This window comes from Mustela nivalis (genome assembly GCF_964662115.1).
Source record: "Mustela nivalis genome assembly, chromosome: 6".
In the NCBI taxonomy this organism is placed as follows: Eukaryota; Metazoa; Chordata; class Mammalia; order Carnivora; family Mustelidae; genus Mustela; species Mustela nivalis.
In genome coordinates, this window is record NC_139025.1 from 7,093,517 (window position 1) to 7,107,827 (window position 14,311).

A 14,311-nucleotide genomic window follows, 5' to 3' on the forward strand; every position below is an offset into this window, starting at 1 on the left:
TGCCTAAACCAAGTGTGTGGGAAAGTGAGGAGCGACGCATCTTGAGGGTCAAGTTGCTCATTCTTTATAATTATTTTTAATATTTTAAGCCTACGACAAACTACTGGAGAACCACAATTCCTTATCAACCATGCCCAAATCCAAAAAGTTCTAAAAGGCACATCCACAAAAAAGTAGAGGGTTAACTCATTTGGAAGGAGATACTGAGCAGTGCTGAAGGGACGAGCCCTTGGGCGGCTCAGCTAGCTTAACCCCTGAATCCTGAGGGCCCTGCTTTCCAGTTGTGGATCGAGCCCCACGTCAGGCACTATTCTGGGCGGGAAGTCTGCATGAGACCTTCTCTCCCTCTGCTCCACACCCCACCTACACCTCTCTTAAAAAAAGAAAAAAAAAAATGGAAGCGTGATTATTTATAACCATTACCATAGCTCTCTTCAGGGGAATATTAATCTCTTTGTGGCAGGGGTATTCCTGTTAGAGATAACTGTCCCAGATCCTGCCCGGGCTGTTAAGTCATATACATGGATCACATTACTTTTCTGAATTCTGAAAAAATTTAGAGTTATGAAGACATCTGTCTCAAAGGTTTCAGCCATAGGATATGTACCTATTAACATGCATATCCTATGAGTGTGCTTTCTATCAAATTCAAACCGCATATAAGAAATGAACTATTAGAGAAATGCCTTGTCCTATATATGACTCTACCATCCCAACATTCTCCTTTTCCCTACTCAAAATCCCCATTTTGAATATTGGTATTGATTATGTCCATATAAGTTATGGTACTAATATATATATATATATATATATATACACAGTGTGAGGATTCACAAATATTCTGTTATTACTAATACATACATATATAGACATGAATTTATATGTGTGAATACATTTGTAGAAATTTATATGTTGGTGTAACTCCATTCATACAATTTATATATGGCATTCTTTATATGTTTTTCATTCAATGTTATGAATAGAACCATCCTGCAATTATTTTTACTTTTTTTGATAACTATTGATGTTAAGCTGCCTTTTATGTGTTTATTAATCACGCATATAATATCTTCTTTGGTGAAATCCCTGTTCAGATATTTTGACAGTCTTTTTCATTGATTTGCCTTCTTGTTAATAAGTGATAAGACTTCTTTATATACTCTGCATTAAGTTTCTTGCCAGATATATATGATTTACAAATACTTTCTCGCAGACTGTGGCATGGCTTCTCATTTTCTGAACAGTGTCTTTCAGACACCAAAGATTTTTAATTTTGATTCAGATGTCCTTAATTTTCTCATCCATGGGCTGTGCTTTTGCTCTTCCGCTTAAGAAATCATAGTCCAGCTAACTGTCACGGACATTTTCTCCTAGGTTTTTCTAGATATGCAACAGTTTCAGCTCTCATATTTAATATCACATATCTGTAGCAGGTTACTTTTCCCATGGTGTGAGATGAGTGTCAGTGTTGACTTTTTTTTGTACAGGTAATCTACTAGTTGCTGTTGCTGAAAGACCATCATTGCCTTATTGGATTACCTTAACATTTTTATCAAAAATGAATTAACCATAGAAATGTGGCCTATTTTTGAACTCTTCATTCTGTTTAATTCATGTATAAACTCTTATACCATATCACACTGTCTTTATTACTGTACTTTTATGGTATATGTTGAAATCAGGGAGCATAAATACTTAAACATGCTCTTCTTTTTCAAAATTATTTTGGCTGTTCTAGATCCTTTGCTTTTTCAAATAAATTTTAGAATTGGCTTGGAAACTCCTTTTTTCCTTCCTTCTTTCTTTCCTTCCCTCCTTCCTCTCTCTTTCTTTCTTCCTTAAAATTTAGAGAAGTTCCTTTTGTTTTGTGGATATTTTTCCTGCATTAGCTATATGCTTGATAAACATTTTCTCTCTGTCTAGCCTTACTTTTTCTTGAAGTTATGCTTTCTTTTTGTTATGCAGAAATGTTTACACATAATAGAGTTTGAGTTTTCCAATCAGTTTTATTGGATTTGGTTTCTTATTAGGTTAGATTCCTTGTTTAAAAAATTCTGCACTACCCTTATAGCATAATATATCTTCTTATGTGTTCTCCTAAAGTTTTGGAGTTTATTTATTTATTTTTTTAAGTACTAATTATGTCTAGAATTCCTACTTTCAAGATATGATGAGGTAGGTAGCAGATATTTTATTTTCCACATGGATGAACAATTGTCTCTGAAACTTTAATGTATGATCCTTTTTCCCCATGTTACTTTTGAATGCCTCTCCTATACCATGTCAGGTTTCTGCCTTAACATAGGTCAATTTGGGCTTTCTGCTTTAATTTATTAGTCTGTTTTTTATCCCCTGTATTGACCACACAATCTTAATTATCAGATACTTATAATACATCTTGATACCTGGTAGGACAGGTACCCAATCTTATTTTCTTCAAAACTGTCTCAACTTGTATTGATTCTTTGTTCTTTCATGTTAATTTTATAACATCAAGGCAAGTTCCCAAAGTAAACACTTTGGGCTGTAACTGCATTGAATTAATAGAACAACTTGGAGGAAATTGGTATCTTTGTTGATATTAATTCTTCTATGAGCCTGACCAGGTTTTATTTGCGTCTTCTTCTTTAAAAGATTTTATTTATTTATTTGACAGAGGGAGAGTCTGTGAGAGAACATAAGCAGGGTGAGTGGCAGGGGAAGAGGGAGAAGCAGGCTCCCTGCTGAGCAGGAAGCCCAAACATTGGGCTTGATTCCAGGACCCTGGGATCATGACCTGAGCCAAAGGCAGGGACTTAACTGACTGAGCCACTCAGGTGCTCCAATTTAGGTCTTCTTCTCATCTTAAATGACATTTGGTACCTGTCTTTATAGCCATATGACACATTTTTTGAGATTATTTCTATGCCTATTAAAATTGTTCATACTGTGAATATAGTGTTTTTCTATGAGTTTTTTTTTTAGTAACTGGTTATTATTGGTAAATAAAAACACAATTTTCTTGAATGTTGATCTTCTATTCAATAACTGCTTAATTCTCTTATTAATTTTAATTTGCTTACAGATTTTTAATTATCTTAATTCATTTTAAATTTTTATTGTTTTAAATAACTACAGCTAGACATTTGTCTCTAACTATTGATTTAGCTTCATCACCTGAGTTTTGATATGCAGCACAATTATTTCTAACTCATTCTGAATATATGTAGATCTTAAATGATTTTAACTCTGATTCCCTTTTTAGCCCATCATATTTTCAAGCATGGTAGGGGGAGTGTAGCATTAACTACACTTTTATTGTTGATTTTAAAAATTTAACTGCGTTGCAGTCAGAGAATTGGGGCAGCATTGTATCGATTCTTCAAAACGTATTAGTATATATTCATATACATGTATGTTGATATATACGTGCATTACATGTAAACTAATGTACGTGAGTGTACATATATAAACACATAACAATATAGAAAGTAATCTATATATAAAGTAACATATAGTATATTATATATAAAATAATATATAAAGTATACATATATTACTTTGCATATTACTTTGTAATTAAATGTATATGAGCATTCCATATAATTTAGAAAAGAAAGGGTGTTCTCTCATTCTACACTTAGGTGTAGGACTATTTATTTGTGTGCACACCTTTAACACACATATGTACATATAAATGTGTGTGCATTCACATGTGTAAAGATTTATATTTATATTCACATAAAAACAGTCTTGTAAGCATATTACTCTTCTAATCACCCTACTCTTCTCCATTTTTGTCTTCTTTTCTTATTATTTTTGATAGAGACACATGAAATGTTCTATAATTTTGATTTTGTACTTTCTCCTTATAATTCTGTCATTAGACTCCATTCTTGAACATATTTATGGTAAAGTAGACTCTCTATGATTTTCTGGTTTCTCCTCTTCCCTTTGAGTGAATTTGGTGTCGACTCCATTTTCTCCCAAATCATATTTTACAGCACCCGACTGAGCTGTGAACTCCTTGAAGGCAGAGTCTCTCGCCCTCTGTGCCCAGTTCATGGGCCATGGCTGGGACACAGGAAGTAGTCCTGGTGATGAGAAGTGGTGATCTGAGTAGCCTGGTGTCTGGATCAAAATTAGCAATGATGGGAGCACAGTCATAGCATCTGGAAGCATGTTTCCTTGATGTGTTCTACATTTCTTGCCCATCATCTTATAAACACCTGTATCAGGGGTTGGCAGGTAGTAAATAACTCAGGTTTTGTGTGCTATTTGGTCTGTGTCATGAAGACTCATTTCTACCATTGCAGGAGTGAGGAGTCATGAATGAATGAGCATGGCTATACTCCAGTAAAACCTTATATAAAAAACAAGTGGTAGGGTGAATTTTCTAACCCCTACTCTACATCATTAGATCTTCAATACACCATACAATATACCATACAGTATTCCATACAATATTCGGGGCTGTGAATTCAATTTATTTAACTGCTTATCTATTGTGCATTTAGACAGCTTTTCGTTTCTGTTATTATAAATAACATTGTAATATGACTTCCTTTGTACAAATCAAACAAATAGTTTGATTTGCTTATAAATGGTGATGTACGTGGTATATGGTAAATGCTCAATAAATATTTATTGAATAAATTAGCAAATGTCTATTGTAGCAAAATCACTTTGCTGAGTACTGTGGATGTAGATGGCAGTTAAGGTCAAATCTAGCACAGAAATTCACTCTCTAAAGAAGCAAAGCGTTTGTTGCTTTCCAGCTGTGTGATCTTAGTCAATAACCAATTTGAACCTCAGTTTCCACAATTAAAAAAAAATAATGAATTCCTTGGAAATGTGCTAATGAGGAAGGAACAGAAGGCTGGCTGAGGACAAAGCAAAAGCGGACACCCAGCAACCTTCCCCTACCCTCACTCCTGGGTGGGACCTTTGTGACAATCTCCCAACTATCTTAATGTTAATACCTTGCTAAGAAGGGGAAAAGGACCTTGACAAAGGCAAGGCCTCTGGTATCGGGTATCCTGCAGGTTTTCTTTAGCATGTGAAAGTTCAGTGGAAACCTCCTTTTTTCCTAACCTCCCCCAACCCCATCATACAGAACCTGCCACACTCACAATCCCCACCCCCCCGCCCCACCCCGCAGCAGCTCTTTCTGCTCATTGGTCCTGTCCCTATGCTTTAATAAGCCACCATTTTGCACTGAAGATATCTCAAGAATTTTTTCTTGGTCTTGGGCTCCAGACGCCTCCCCACTGAACCTCACTTATGTTCTAAAACTTCATCATTATGAAGGTGGGGTGACATCCAGTGTCACTATTTGTGAAATAGTATTTCTGAAGACTGAGCATTACAGGGCTGATTCGGACACTCAAACACCTTTTCCTTTTTTTTTCAAAACTCTGCTTGCCCACAGCAGGAATGTGTGGAAGCCAAGGCCTGAGGGCCACCGTAAATTTGCATAAATTTACATAAATTTACATGTGGGCAATTAATGCCTCTAGTATCATTACTGTTACCTTACTTAGATCTTACTTTCACGGGATGCATCAAAAACACAGTTTCCAATGTCCAGCTTGGCACCTCAGGCATAGCCCAGAAATGTCGGGTCAGGGATTGGCACATTCAGGACAAAAAAGAAAGAAATGCTGGTTTAAGCCTCGAATTGTGTGTTTCAAATAAGAAAACAAATACACTCAGAAATGAACAACCTTGAGGATGGGTCTGATATGACCAATGCCACGGCTAAGGAAGAAGACTGGATGATTTCTGTAGTTTAATGCAATGTACCTGGGACCTTCAGACCACTGCGTGTGTGTCTGAGTTGACCTGCTGGAGAAAGGCAGGCCCCGCTGGGGAGAGCCCAGGTTTCTCAGCCACAGTCAGCCAGGCCCCTGCCGACATCTTGCCAATTGTCAGACACATGAAGACGGTCATCCTAGATCATCTGACCACCAACCAACCTGCCAGTCTACCAGGGAAGCATCAGACAGATCAATAAGCCATTCAGACTGAAAACATCTAACTGACCTACAGAAATGTGAGTTAAATAAGAGGAGTATTGTTTAAGCTGCTAGTATCATTCAATAAATTAATGCAATGAGAGTGTATCATGCCTGCGTCTGTCCCTCTCATAAGTTCAGCCAAAGAACTGCCAATGACATCATAGCCTAGAAGGAAAATCGCAGCCTCAATCTCAATCTCATTTGAGGCTGAAATAGAGACAACTTCCAGGGAGACAATCTTGAAGAGGGGCCTGGGACTCCGAGTTGAACCAGGAATACTACTGGGCTGGAATTACACTGTGTGCGGTCGTGCAAGGAGGCTGAAATGAGGGTCTGGCATTCAGATGGTCATTTCCTAGCCCTTGCCTGTAACTCCTTGTACTAAGCATAAGGTCTATACCTTTCTGGAAGTGAGGAGGAAATTAGGCTCAGTTGACACTGAACAGCACAAGACTGAACTGCATGGGCCCCTTAATTGTGGATATATATATATATTTTGAACTGCAAATGTATTTTCTCCTCTTAATGATGTTCTTAAAAACATGTTCTTCTCTAGCTTACTTTTTGTTAAGAATACAGTATATAATATGTAAATATGTATAACATGTAAAATACATTGTTATCAGTAAGGTTATCAGTAGTCTATTAGTGGTTAAATTTGTGGGGAGTCAAAATTATACATGAATTTTCAACTGCATGGGGGTTGGTATCTCAACCTCATATTGTTCAAGGGTTAACAGTAAATGTTACTGTATGGCTTACAATAACCTCACTTAGAATTGTTAGCTATTATTACATTATTTATTGTATTTTTATATTTGCACATCTCCTTTTTAAAGTTTTTAGTCATGCTTTTTCTCCTTGATTTGAGGCATACAGCAGTCACTTATAGAAACTCATAGAGAAGAGCTTTTTAAATTATTTCCTCTTTCTACTTTTTTCAAAAATTCAAATTGCACTAGTTAACATACAGTGTAACATTAGTTTCAGGTGTACAACATAGTGATTTAACACTTTCATGCAAAACCCGGTGTTCATCACCGTTCCTTTCTCCCCTTCACCTGTTTCCCCCACCCACCGCTGCTCTGGTACACATCTGGCCCCGTGCCTGGAGACATGAAGGAGACAGAACTATATAAGGTATGTCTTCTACCTTTAAAGTCCTCCCAGGGTAGGAGTAGATACAGGCATGTAAGTTTTTTTAAGGTCCTGATTCTACTGTCAGTATTTTTCAAACATTAAAATATTAACTAATTTAATCTGCATAATAACCCATCAAGGCTGACACCATTAAAATGCAGACAAAGAGCAACTCTATAACTCAGAAACATCTGCAGGCTAACGTGTGAGGAGCCAGACTTTGAACCTGTGTAGTCTGGATCCTGAGTCCAGGTTCCACGGCCCATGCCACACATAACTGTTATAATAATAACCTTGAAACCTGACAGTAAAGCACAAGATTTAGAGACCAAGTACTGTATGATCGCACAAACATTCGGATGTGGCCAACCGTTTCTCCTATGAAGTAGAGAATTCTCAGATCACACATAACATTTAAGCCTATCCATGAGGCTTGAATGGGGTTTTTCAGGTATACTTACGGACAGGTATAATTTTCTAGTTGGTGGTTAAATTGTTTGTGAAGGCAGAGGAATGGGAAAATAACACAGTGGATTTCTGACAGTCATTTATGTAGGTTTTCCTTGGCTAGGTGAAAGGAAACAGAGGATTTTAAGTATGGGAAGTTTAGGGTTGGCCTAACATTCTGTCTCTGGTGTTGCAACTCCAAACTTTCTCCCTATACTTGACACAGGGAGTGAAACACTTTAAACAGATACTGAAAAGCCATGCAATCATGTCATTCCGGAAATTCCCGTGTGCATTAAAGAACCAGTACATCTGGGTTATGCTATTTCTGATGCAAGATATAAATACCCTGTAATACGTGAGTGGGAGATTGCGAGGAGGTGAAACCCTGATGCTGATTTTTTTTTTTTTTACCTACTTAATGGTGCCATAAGTAAGACAAATTTGATCAGAAAATGGGTCAACCCATCGGTGATTGGGATACAGATGTTTCCCAGTTGGAGAGTGAACATAAAAGAATAACAGATAATTGATTCAAGTGTACCAGTGTTGGGAGTGATAGCAGGAGCATGGCACCTGAACATAATTTTACATATTTTAAGGACTATTGTATTATTTCTACATTTGCAAGCGGCCCCAGGAAAATCGTGCATGAAAAATCAATGAGGACCTAATGCATCAAGTGGGAGAGCTTATGATAATACTGGGCGATCATCTCACACACGGTAGAATTATTCTGAGAGAGCCTTTGTAGTTTTATATCTGTTTCTATCTATTCTCTGTAACTACCTATCCATCCATCTTCTATCCATCATATCTATCTATCATCTATCTAATCTTATCTATATACCTATATATCACTTTTATTGTTAAATATTTCAAACCTTCAGGAAAATACAAAGAATATCTAACATTTTGTTACTTTCTTTTAAACAATGAAACATTAATAACAGGTGAACACTAAGTAGATTCTAAGACACAGTCTGAATACTTCGGAATCTGGAGGCAGATTCTGATTGGCATCTACTTTCCAAGCCAGGAGACACAGCAGTTGCAGGAAGCACCTGCTGTTACCCAAGAGGCTCCATTAGAACATACATGGTCCCCTAGCTACCATTCCTTCCCTACTCTAATGATGATTCTATATTAACATTGTCTATCTACGACAATACCCTCCCAGTTCTGTTCCTCTGCAGAAGACCCTACAATTTGTCCCTGTTGCTATCCAGTTTCACATCCTTATGGCCATGAAAGCCAATCTTCTCTAGACCTAATCTCCAAATATACAGAATGTCCAGATGGTTCTCCCACTCTCCAACAGTCCCTGTGCCTACAGAGCTTCTTCTTGGTAATGGAAGAGGCAGACAATGAATTAATATATCTTTTGAGCATGAATCTGAAAGATAGGTAAGAGTTAGCCAGGAAAAGCCTGGGGGTGCATACTGTCTAGGCAGAGGTCTTTTCTAACCATTCTTCTAGAAACACACTGTGCCACAGAAATAGAAGATGATCCACATACATAATTAAATATTTTCTACAGTCAGGTAAAAAAAAAAATAGTAAAAAGAAATAGCTGAAATTAGTTTTTAATGTTTTATTTGACTCAATATTTCTAAAATGTTATCATTTCAACATGTAATCAATATAAAAATATTAATGAGATATTTTCACTCTTTTCATACAAAGACTTTGATATCTAGTGAATATTTTATGCTTTTAACAGGTCTCAATTCAGACCACCACTTCTTAGGGGCTCAATAGTCACACGGAGGTCATGCCTACTAATGCCTATTTTGTTGTTATTTTCTTCATAGTATTTATGTCTACCTGAAATTACTGTTTATTTGTTTACTTATAATTTTTCTGTCTCTCTCCCCCAAAACACGAGCTTCGTAAGACGAGGAGCTTTTGCTAACCATTCCAGTTTAGATGGAAATGAAAGCACATGGTTGATGGGAAGCTCTCTTTCCAAGTTTGTTAGATAGTGAAAGAGCAGTAGGTAAGAAGGCCTGACAGCAGGAAAGCTCGTGGTAGCTTTGGGTGCCTCCGGCATGGTGAGCAACAGGGATAAGGAGTTATGAAGAAGGTGGGCAGAGACTGGGAATCATTCAAGACCCCCAGAATGTTTCTATGCTGCTCTCTATGTGGAAGGGCTTGTTCTTTTCTTCACTGGCAAAGTTCCCCATCTCAACACCCAACTTCATGACAGCTCCAATCAATACCTTTCTCATAAATGTTCCCCATATCTCTGTTTTACTGTTTGCCATTTTGGACCACTAGTCCATCTATCTACAAGTTAATCTTCCCTGGGAGAACCTGTGCTCCTTGAGAGCAGAACCAGGGTCATAAAGACTTTCCTTATTTATCCGTGTTCAGCAAAATGATTTTTTTTTTTTTAAAGATTTTATTTATTTGACAGAGAGAAATCACAAGTAGTCGGAGAGGCAGGCAGAGAGAGAGAGAGGGAAGCAGGCTCCCTGCTGAGCAGAGAGCCCGATGCGGGACTCGATCCCAGGACCCTGAGACCATGACCTGAGCCGAAGGCAGCGGCTTAACCCACTGAGCCACCCAGGCGCCCCAGCAAAATGATTTTAAGATTCACTCATACTGTTACAAGTCTTAGTAATTTATTCTTTTTTTCATTTCTGAGTAGTATTTCATTGTGTGTACATAACATAATACACTTACCCATACATCTGCTATGAGCATTTGAATTGACTCAAATTTGGAGCCGTGTTGAATAAATCTGTATGACCATTTCTGTATATAATCTTGTGTGGACATACGTCCTCTTCTCTTTTGAATAAATAAATAAAAGAATTTCTGGGTCATATAGTAATAGTAGTTTAAAATTTATACCAAACACAACATTTTTCCCAAAGCGTTCACAACATTCTCATCAGCAATATGTCAGAATTTCAGTTATACCATATACTCACCAACACTTGGTATTAATAAATCATTTAGATTTTAACATTTTAGTTGGGGTACATTAGTGTATTAATGCAGTTTTAATTTACAACTAATAACACTGAACATTGTTTTCTTGTGCTTATTTGTATCTGTGCATTTTCCTGTGCTTATGTGTGTATCTTCTTCAATGAAATAGCTATTTAACTCTTCTGCATATTTTTAAACTCTGCATTGTTTCTTGTTGTTGTTGATATGTGTTTTGGGGTGGGGGGGTGGAGGGAGAAGGAGAGAGACAATCTTAAGCAGGCTCCACACGCAGTGCAGAGCTCGAGCTCATGACCAGAACCCAAATCAAGATTTAGATGCTTAACTGACTGAGCCACCCAGGCACCCTTTGACTACTGTGTGTGTGTGTGTGTGTGACACACACATACATATATGTGTATATATATATATATATATATATATATATATCTTTAATTTAATTCAATTAGCTAACATATAGTACATCATTAGTTTTTGGTACAGTGTTCAATGATTCATTAGTTGAGTATAACACAAAGTGCTCATCACATCACATCATGTGCCCTCCTCAATGCCCATCACCCAGTTACACTATCCCCCCATCCACCTCCCTTTCCACAATCCTTATTTGTTTCCCGGAGTCAAGAGTCTCTCATGGTTTGTCTCCCTCTCTGATTTCTTCCCATTCAGTTTTCCTTCTCTTCCCCTATGATCTTCTGCAGTATTTCTTATATTCCACATACGAGTCAAGCCATATGATAATTGTCTTTCTCTACTTGACTTATTTCACTTATCATAATACCCTCCAGTTCCATCCATGTCGATGTAAATGGTAGGTATTCATCCTTTCTGATGGCTGAAATATTCCATTGTACACATGAACCACATCTTCTTCATCCATTCATCTGTTAAAAGGACAGCTCAGCTCCTTCCACAGTTTGGCTATTGTGGACATTGCGGCTATGAACATTGGGGTGCATGTGACCCTTTTTTGACTTCATTTGTATCTTTGGAGTAAACACTCAGTAGTGCAATTGCTGGATCATAGGGTAGCTCTATTTTTAACTCTTTTGGGGAAACTTCATACTGTTTTCCAAAGTGGCTGTGCCAACTTGCATTCCTATCAATAGTGTAAGAGGGTCCCCCTTTCTCCACATCTTCTCCAACATTTGTTGTTTCCTGCCTTGTTAATTTTTGTCATTCTCACTGGTGCAAAGTGGTATCTCCATGTGGTTTTGATTTGAATTTCCCTGATGGTTAATGATGATGAACATATTTTCATGTGTTTGTTAGTCATTTGTATGTCTTCTTTGGAGAAGTGTCTATTCATGTCTTCTGCTCATTTTTTGACTTATTTGTTTTTTGGGGTATTGAGTTTAATAAGTTTTTTTTATAAATCTTGGATACCAGCCCTTTATCTTTAATGTCACTGGCAAATATCTTCTCCCATCCTGTGGATTGCCTCTTAGTTTTCTTGACCATTTCCTTGTTGTGCAGCAGTTTTTTATCTTGATGAAGTCCCAATAGTTTATTTTTGTTTCTGTTTCCTTTGCCTTTAGAGATGTGTCTTACAAGAAGTTGCTGTGGCCAAGGATGACTACTGTCTTTTTATAACAAGTAGAAAATCAGGCATGTCAGTCATCTGATTGTTCTTTTTCAGAATTTGTTGGCTGTTCTAGGTTTGTGACATTTCCATATACATACTACAAATACCTTGTCAATTTCCATAAAATCCCCTGCTGGGATTTTGTTTGAATTTGTGCTGGGTCAATAAATTAATTTGAAGAGAATTGACATTGTCATCAGCATACAGCATACAGCATACAGTAGTTTCAGGTTTATTTATGTCTACTTTCTTTTCAGCAATATATTAGTATTTAGTGTGTGGGTTTTCCATGTGTTTTGTTATATTTATTTCTAGTTATTTTGTGATTTGAAATGCTATCAAGAATAATTTTTTCAATGTCTAATTTTTTATTGTTATTATATAAGAAAATTATTTTTTTTATATTAACCTTGCTGAACTCCCTTATTAGTCCTAGGAAAAACAATTTTTGGTCAATTCCTTTGTATTTCTATGTACACTATGCTGTTTTTTGAAGATAAAGACAACTGAATGTCTTCCCTTCTAATTTGTATGCATTTTATTTCTTTTTCTTCCATTATTGCATTGACTAAAAATGTTATTAGAAATAATGAGAGTGGGTATTTTTGCCTTGTTCCTTATGACAGGTTAAAAATATTCAATCTTATATGATTATATATAATCTTAGCTATAGATGCCCTTTATCAAGTTGAGAATATTCTCTCCTATAGCTAGTTCCCTGAGAGTTTTATCCTGGGTGGGTATGGGATTTTCAAAAATATTTTTCTGCATTTAAAAGATGACTATATTTAAATTTTCAATCAATTAATAGAGTGAATTTCCCTATTTGGTTTTAATGTTAAACCAACATTGTATTCTTTGGGTTTACTGTATTTTTGTCATGATTTATATAGCTAATTTATGCATACAGAATATACTGTAATAATATAAAATAATTATACATATATTTTTCTATATCATTGCATACATTATATGTATCTTAATGTATGTGTGCAGATGTATGTATGTAAACAAATTTGCTGGTATTTTTTGGAGTGTTATTTTATGTATAATCAAAAGAAATATTGATCAATAGTTTTATTTTATAGTATATCTGTTTTTGATTGATTATGGTAACAAAGTTAGTCTAACCCTATTAAATGAATTTGGATGTATTCTCCCTTACTTTATTTTTCTGGAGGAAGGTAAATATATTTTCACCATTTCTTCATTGTATGTATAATATGTTTAATCAGTGAAACTATCTGGATCACAACATCTTGTTTGAGGGATAGTTTCTAATTATAAATTTAAATTTTTAACTAGATATAAGACTATTTATATTTTCTATTTCATCTTGGGTCAGTATTTGTATTTCTCAAGATATCTGTCAAATCTAAGTAATCACATTTATTGGTGTAATATTGTTAATAATATTTTTTGTTTGTTGGATCTGTAATAAGTTCTCCTTTTTCATGCCTGCAATTTGCCTTGAACAAACTAGTTAAAAATTTCTCAGTTTTTAATTGATTTTTTTAAATTATATTTTTGTTTCTGTTATTTACTTTATTGTCTATGTTTTATTTTATTGCTCTTGTTTTTTTATTATTTATCATCTCACCTTATTTGTTATTTTCCTTCTAATGCTTTTTCTTTTTCTAGCTTTTTACTATGGAAACTTAGAACACTGATTTTAAATCTTTTTTCTAATGTAAGTATATAATGGTATAGATTTTTCTCTAAGAACTCTTTAAGTTACATCCCAAAAGTATTGATATGCTGTGCATTTATTTAATTTATTTTAGTATTTTAGAAATCTTTTCTAATTTTTATTATTATTTCCTTTTTTGGCTCAGGGTTTGTTTGGAAGTGTTGCTCAGTTTTCAATTATTTGACTTGTTTTAAGGTATTTTTCTGGTAGTCTTTTTAATTTGATTCTTTTGTGATTAGAAAACAATCTAAATTTATGGAGACCTGTTTTATGACTTAGTATTAAGTCTATATTGGTGAATATTTCATGATAACCTGGGGGAACAATGTACTCAGCTGTTGTTGAATGGAATGCTCTATTATTGTTAATGAAACCAAAACAGTGATGCTATTCAAATCTTCTACGCTCTTATCATTTTTTTTTCCAACTTATTTTATCTGTTACTGAGGTATCAGTGTTAATTATTCCAACTGTGATTGTGGATTTATCCAT